Here is a 6,729-nt window from a genome sequence, read left to right as displayed (position 1 = left end):
ATGTTAGCTGTCGGCTTACTATATATTGCTTTTATTATATTTAGGTATGATCCTCGTATACCCAATCTCTCCAACATCTTTATCATAAAGTGGTGTTGAATTTTGTCAAATGCTTTTTCAGCATCCAATGAAATGATCATATGTTTTTTTCTTTCAGTTTATTTATATGTTGGATTACATTGATAGATTTTCATATGTTGAACCAGCCCTGCATCTCTGGGATGAAGCCCACTTGATCATAATGGATAATTTTTCTAATGTGTTCGTGGATTCGGTTTGCCAGAATTTTATTGAGAATTTTCAAGTCGTTGTTCATGAGTGATATTGGCCTGTAATTCTCTTTCTTGGTTGTGTCTTTGTGTGGTTTTGGTATTAGGGTAACTGTAGCTTCATAAAAGGAGTTTGGCAATGACTCTTCTCTTTCTATATTGTGGAATACATTAAGGAGTATAGGTATTAGTTTTCCTGGAAGTACTGGTAGAATTCTGCATTGAAACCATCTGAACTTGGGCTTTTTTTGGTAGGGAGATTTTTGATAACAGCTTCTAATTCTTCGCAACTAACAGGTCTATTTAGATTGTTCACCTGTTCTTGGTTCAACTTTGGTATATGGTACTTATCTAAAACAATGTCCATTCCTTTTACATTTTTCAACTTTGTGATACATAAACGTTCATAGTAAGATCTAATGATTCTCTGAATTTTCTCTGTGTCTGTGGTTATATCCCCCTTTTCATTTCTGATCTTATTAATTTGCATGTTCTCTCTCTGCCATTTGATTAATTTGAATAGGGGTTTGTCAATCTTGTTGATTTTCTCTGAGAACCAGCTTTTTTATTCATTGATTCTTTGGATTGTTTTCTGTGTTTCTACTTTGTTGATTTCAGCCCTCAGTTTGATTATTTCCAGTCTTCTAGACCTCCTGCGTGAATCAGCTTCTTTTTTTTCTAGAGCTTTCAAGTGTGCTGTTAAGTCTCCAATGTGTGCTTTCTCTGTTTTCATTAATTGGGCACTTAGTGCTATGAACTTTCCTCCTAGCACTGCTTTCATAGTGTCCCATAGGTTTGAGTATATTGTGTCTTTATTTTCATTAAATTCAAGGAAGACTTTTATTTCTTTCTTTATTTCTTCCATGACCCAGGGGTGATTTAGTAGTTGACTGTTCAACTTCCATGAGTTTGTTGGCTTCCTGGGGGTAGCACTGTTGTTGAATTCTAATTTTATTCCATGGTGATCTGACATACACAGGTGATTACTAATATTTTTTTGTATCTGTGGAAGTTTGCTTTGTTACCAAGTATGTGGTCAATTTTCGAGAACGTTCCATGAGCTGCAGAGAAGAAGGTATATTTTTTCCTATTTGGGTGGAGTGCTCTATAGATGTCTGTTAAGTCCATTTGATTCAAGACCTCCAATAAATCTCTTATTTCTCTGTTTGGTTTCTGTCTGATTGACCTGTCCATTGGTGAGAGAGGAGTGTTGAAGTCTCCAACTATTAGTGTGTGTGGTTTGATGACTACCTTGAGTTCTAGAAGAGTTTCTTTTACATATGTGGGTGCCTTTATATTAGGGGCATAGATATTCAGGATTGAGACTTCTTCCTGATGAATTGTTCCAGTTAAGAGTATGAAATGTCCATCTCCATCTCTTCTGATTGATTTTAGTTTGAAGTCAATTTTGTTAGATATTAGAATGGCCACACATGCTTGTTTCTTAGTTCCATTTGCTTGGAAAACCTTTTCCCAATCCTTTACTCTGAGTAGGTGTCTGTCTTTGTGGTTGAGGTGTGTTTCTTGTAAACAGCAGAATGTTGGATCCTGTTTTCATATCCAATCTCTAAGTCTGTGCCTCTTTATAGGTGAATTGAGTCCATTGATATTAAATGATATTAATGACCAGTTGTTGTTGACTCCGGTCATTTTTTTTTGGGTAGTAGAGTGTATGTGTTTTTCTTCTTTGAGTTGTGCTTGTGAAGGGTTGCTATATGTTTGAGTTATTGTAGGCAGCATTGGGAATGTTGGATTTCTTGGGTTGTGATTTTCCTTCTAATATTCTCTATAAGACTGGATTAGTAGCTACGTATTGTTTAAATTTGTTTTTATCCTGGAATATTTTGTTTTCTCCGTTGATAGTGAACGATTTCTTGACTGGGTATAGTAGTCTGGGCTTGCATCCATGGTCTCTTAATTTCTGCAGTACCTCTATCCAGGACCTTCTGGCTTTCATTGTTTCCATAGAGTAGTCTGGTGTAAGTCTGATAGGTTTACCTTTATAAGTTACTTGACCTTTTTCCTTTGCAGCTCTTAATATCCTTTCTTTAATCTGGATGCTTTGTGTTTTAATTATTATATGGCGAGGGCATGGTTTTTTTTTTTTTTTGATCAAGTCTATTCGGTGTTCTGTATGCTTCTTGAACCTTCATAGGAATATCATTCTTTAGAATGGGAAAGTTTTCTTCTATACTTTTGTTGAATATATTTTCTGGACCTTTGATCTGCAATTCTTCTCCTTCTTCTACTCCTATTATTCTTAGATTTGTTTTTTTTTCATTATGTCCCATATTTCCTGAATGTTTTGTGATGAGAATTTGTTGGATTTGCTGTTTTCTTTGGTCAGAGTGTTTATTTTTTCTATGGTGTCTTCATAATCTGAGATTCATTCTTCTATCTCTTGTATTCTATTGGTTATGCTTGTTCCTGAAGTCTCTGCTTGTTTACCTAGATTTTCAATATCCAGTCGGCCCTCGTTTTGTGTTTTCTTCACTGCCTCCATTTCAGTTTTCAATTCTTGAACTGATTCCATTACCTGTTTGATTGTTTTTTCTTGGTTTCCCAGGGTATCATTTACGAATTTACTCATTTCTTTAATCTTTTTGTTATATTTCTCTTCCATTTCTTTACTCATTTCTTCCATTTTTTAGTTATATTTCTCTTCTATTTCTTGAAGTGAGTTATTCATACCCTGTTTAAGAGACTCTATTGCTTTCATAATGACACTGTTTTCCACTTCTTCCGGAATAGGGTGTTCAAGTCCTTCTGTCGTAAGATCGCTGGGATCTGGTGTTTTCATGTTTTTTTTTTTTCAGATTGTTGGAGGAATTATGCCTTGGCGCCTTCCCATCTCTTCCTTCAGATGCTCTCTGCCCCTCACTGCGGCTAAGGTTTTACAAGGTACGCTTAAAAACAGAGAGACGGGCTGTGCAACGGCGACCAGAGCACAGAGGCTCATATACAAATATAAATTATGCCCGATACACTTAAGGCATAGAGAGAAAGTTACAAACAGGACCCGTGGCTTGCGGACTCACAAAGTCCGGGTCAAGCAGGCCTCAAAAGCTACAGCTAAGGTTAAGAATGCTGCCTGCTCTTCCAGGGGTTACAAGTTCGATCCCAGCGACCACATAACAGCTCACAGCTGTGGTTTTAAATCTAATATTTTCCATTCTAAAGGAAGGTTGTTTACACATTTCTAGAGGTTTTCTTTATAAGTTTTCTTTATAAGGTTAAGTCTCCTGGATTTGGGATAGTTGCTATTAATTCCTCCAAAACAATTAGCACAAGTCCTTTGCCATGGTTCATTGTCTTCCCATAACTTTTTTATTTCATCATGCCCTGTCTTCAGTGACACAGATAGAAACAAATAAATGTAGCTTCACAAATACAAAATATTTCATGAACAGAAATTGGAATGAACCTCTATCTTCTCTCTTCTTAGGCAGTTAAAAGAAAATCCAGAGAAAAACCAAGTGTTTTTCTTTCTCTGCCTTAAGTTTTAAAGTTCCTGAGATCAGTTATGGCTGAGCTCCCCCTGCTGGTCCAGAGGTCCTCTGCAGGGAAGTTTGTGTCTGGGCTATTGCTGAAGTTCCCTCACTGTGCTCCTTGCACAGTAATAAGTGGCAGTGTCCTCAGTGGTCAGAGAGTTCAGCTGCAAGAAGAACTGGTTCTTGGATGTGTCTCTCGTGATGGAGATGCGGCTCTTAAATGACGGGTTGTAATAAGTACTACCACCATTACTATATATGTTCCCAATAAACTCCAGTTTCTTCTCTGGGGACTGCCTGATCCAGCTCCAGTAGTAGTAACCATCGGTAATGGAGAAACCGGTGACAGAGCAGGTGAGGGACAGTGACTGTGATGGCTTCACCAGGCCAGGTCCTGACTCCTGAAGCTGAATCTCGGACAGAATTCCTACAGAAAAAAAAAGTCAGTTCTGTCAATCACATGTTGTCAGAACCCCACATGAACACATGTATGAAGTGGGAACACTCACCAGGAAGGGCTGTCACCAGGTAAAGAAGATCAAACAGTTTCATCTTCTATGATACACCTCCTTCTTTTCAGAGGTCAGCCTCCTTGAGAGAGATGTGAGCTCCTACAGTACAGGAGGGGATTTAACATAGAGCTAGAAGATATATTTGCATGAGCAAAGTCAGGCTAGACTTTATAAATTGAAGGTGGATACCACCCTACTCAGTTAATACAAGCTGTTAAACAGTGTCTGTGACTTCATACAGATTGAGTCTGGAATAAGAGAGCATAGGTACTACATTCATCACAGCAAACACATAGGTACCACACTCATCATAGGAAATACATCTTGGCATGAAACCGCATCCACTTCCTAACCCACCATCCTCACCAAATTCTTCTGTTCCTGTATTTGAAAGTCACAACTCAGTGCCAACCTTCTGTTCACACTACATTTCCAGAGTTCTTGACTTTTGATTAGTACACCCACACTGCTACTAATGCTATTAACTTTTCTAACCCATGAGATGGGATTCTGATGTGTAACAATCCTTGCATACTTTAAACATGCATTATTATCACTGGTTACTAAAAATCTGATGAGTCCACACCTGGGTAGGAAAGATGGTGCATGCGAATAGGAATGGGAGAATTCTGAGAAGATGAAGGACAGAGATAGAAGAGGTCACCAGAATTTGCAGAGGAAACAGGAAGGAGAAGAGGTAAATACAAGAGCTATGTGGCAACATATAGAATCATAGAAATGTTTTAATATAAATAAAAGTGAATAACAATCCAGTGATTTTGGCCAAAAATAATATTTTTTTATTAATTCTCAGTTTATGTTATTTGTTTACAGTCAGACTGAAGAAAGAAAATTCTACCTACAAGTTTTCAACTTTCTTATAAAATTTGACCATGGACATATTGTTGTGGTATAAGGACCACACCTAATTCGTAATCCATCAATTTTGTGGAATGTAAGCACATTCTGAGAGAAACAGCTGAGAATTCTGCACACAATGGATTTGAGGAAGACCTCTGGCATAGTATAGTAATGAATGTCTCACTCTCAGAATATTGTCTGGCTTTACGTCTCTGTATTTGTTCCAATCTGCTACAGTAGGAAGCTTTTCAGCTCAGTGCTGAGTAAGCCACTGGTCTTTACATGTAGCAGAATGTTATTTTAACATAATTATTTTTAGGGCATCATTTTAACATAATCTTATTTTTTAAAAGAATTATATTATTTTTACTGTAGTTTCCTAAAGTATCTATTCTTAGATATTTGTCCCTCAAGTAGTGCAGAGTATGGGTTCTATTTCTTTGAAAAGCCATAATGCAAAGCAGAAATTATTGGTTACTCAAACAAGTATTTTTCTCTCATTGACCTAGCATATAATGCAGACTGGAAACCATTACAAATCAAAGGAGCTCTAACTTATCTTTGTGTTTACATTTCTCCTTTACAATCTTCTACTGTATTAAGTTTCTAATTTATGCCTTAAATGTTTCTTACTCTTAGCTCTTTTTTCCCTTATTCTCTTTTTCTCTTTCCTTTTCTTACCCTTTTGATTCTCCCTTCCAATCATCCTCCAATGCATCCACTACTATCTATAATATTTATGTTTCTGCATGAGATACATTCTTTCAAATTAAATCCCTTAAGGCTTAAATTTCTTTCCTGTGAATTTAGGTTTTCAGTTCTGGTCTTGGATAATTCATTCTTCAGCAGAGGGACAGGTAGTAGCCAACAAAGCATCCTGGAGATGGGTGATTGTAATAGAGAGTGAAAGGGCACCCAGTTTATATAACTGACCTTAAAGCAACTTAGGGTTGAGGCATCGGGAATTCCTAACTGTGGGATGAAAGTGGAGCTAAGGTCAAGACAACTGCAGATCCTGTTTTAGAATAGCTCTCACCAGGTGTACAACTTTTCCTTGTATTGGAGACTGGAGGCTCCCTCGGTGAGAAAATAAAGAAAGCTTTGGACAGGTAATGCCAGGCAGAGTCAACGAAGGTTACAGAAGAGAAACCAAAAAGAATGACTTGAAGTTATAGCTTAATGTTGCTGGTTCTCTTCTCTCATTTAGATCTAGAATAATGGCAAACAAGTATACCCACAGATCAGAGAACTTGAATAATTGGCAGAGATAAAAAAATACTTTTGTCATTTATATTGGGATTTTTCTAATGAACTAGTCCAGGCAGATTACACTATAGTGAACTTACAATTAACAACACACACACACACACACACACACACACACACACACACACACACACACACACACACGCATCATTTACACGTTGTGCCACTCCTGCCAGAAGATTCAAATCTAAGGAAATTGCTTCAGTGTGAAAATAAACCTGTACCCACTAGCCATCATGCTTCCTATTCTCCTGGAACTAATGATCTTCTCTGAGTCTCTGGATTCGCCTAGTCTGGATGTGTACAATTTTATAAGCAGTTATGTTCTCT

General features: G+C 37.3%; 1 pseudogene; it reads right to left on the bottom strand.

The window, feature by feature from the left end:
* Positions 1–3,849: 3,849 nt before the first annotated feature.
* LOC148120348 (Ig heavy chain V region 3-6 pseudogene) lies at positions 3,850–4,312 on the bottom strand (annotated as a pseudogene).
* Between the last annotated feature and the right edge of the window lie 2,417 nt (positions 4,313–6,729).

The sequence above is a fragment of the Myodes glareolus genome, chromosome 11, assembly GCF_982192425.1.
Source record: "Myodes glareolus chromosome 11, mMyoGla1.1, whole genome shotgun sequence".
NCBI classification, from domain to species: Eukaryota; Metazoa; Chordata; class Mammalia; order Rodentia; family Cricetidae; genus Myodes; species Myodes glareolus.
This window is presented reverse-complemented; position numbering and strand designations above follow the sequence as displayed.